The following is a 957-nucleotide window of genomic DNA, read 5'->3' as shown; positions in this document are numbered from 1 at the left end:
GGAACCATGGCAAATTAAACTGGGAACGTGGTGCAGTTCTCTCCCTTACCAGTTCCAGTCAAACTGTCTAACCCATGCCAGCATGGAAAATGGATGTTAAATGTTGATGATCATCATCATGATGGTGAACAGCCAACCAGAAAAGCTTCCCAAATGGGTTCATAAGGAAAAAAAATCTGCTAAAATTTCCACCCAATTATTTACCCAACACACCGCTAGCAATGGCGTATATCTCTATTTGTGAACAAGTGTACGAGTGTAAATATTCATTAATTCTTTCATTCCATCGTTCATTGAACTTTCATTCTTCTCACTTCACATCCATTCTTTATTCCTTTTCCACCACTACCACTCTTAAAATTTTCTAAACCCACAAACACCTTAGTTATATATTCATTAATAATCATCAACATCATCATCATCATCAACGTTGTCATCATCATCATCATCATCATCATCATTATTGATTTGCATTGTTGCGTTGAGCGTTTCAGTCAGATGCCGTTCATATTTTATCTTCGCCTCATACAAATTCAACATTCTGAAGAGATAACGAAACATTATGGCCATATTGCAAAAGTCGATTTTCCCTCGCAATAAATCTATGCATGTAGGTATGTGTACGCGTGCATGTGTGAATGTATAGATGTATGTAAGTTTGTGTGAATGAATGTATGTATGTATATATGCATGTATGGAGGTATGTATATATATGTATGTATGTATGTGTGTGTTTGTTAGTGAAACAACAGAATTGCTTCACAGAGAGTGTCGAACAAAATATCGTGTCTCAGTGTGTATTATCTAGAGTTCAAATCACACTAAGGTAAATATATCTGTATGGATTCTTTTGTGTGTGTGTATGTGTATCTATACATATATATATATATATATATATATATATATATACACACACACAGACAAACAAACATATACACACACACACACATATATATA

The 957-nt window shown here is 34.3% G+C and overlaps 1 protein-coding gene across 1 annotated transcript in view; it reads left to right on the top strand.

Moving 5' to 3' along the window:
* The window catches only part of LOC106873651 (major facilitator superfamily domain-containing protein 4A), a gene marked incomplete at its 5' end in the record, with an annotated part of 122,782 nt that overhangs the window by 40,269 nt on the left and 81,556 nt on the right, over positions 1–957 (top strand). The window lies entirely within an intron of this gene.

Source organism: Octopus bimaculoides, chromosome 30 (genome assembly GCF_001194135.2).
Source record: "Octopus bimaculoides isolate UCB-OBI-ISO-001 chromosome 30, ASM119413v2, whole genome shotgun sequence".
Classification (NCBI taxonomy): Eukaryota; Metazoa; Mollusca; class Cephalopoda; order Octopoda; family Octopodidae; genus Octopus; species Octopus bimaculoides.
Note: the sequence above shows the minus strand (reverse complement) of the source record. Positions and strands in the feature narration are given on the sequence as shown.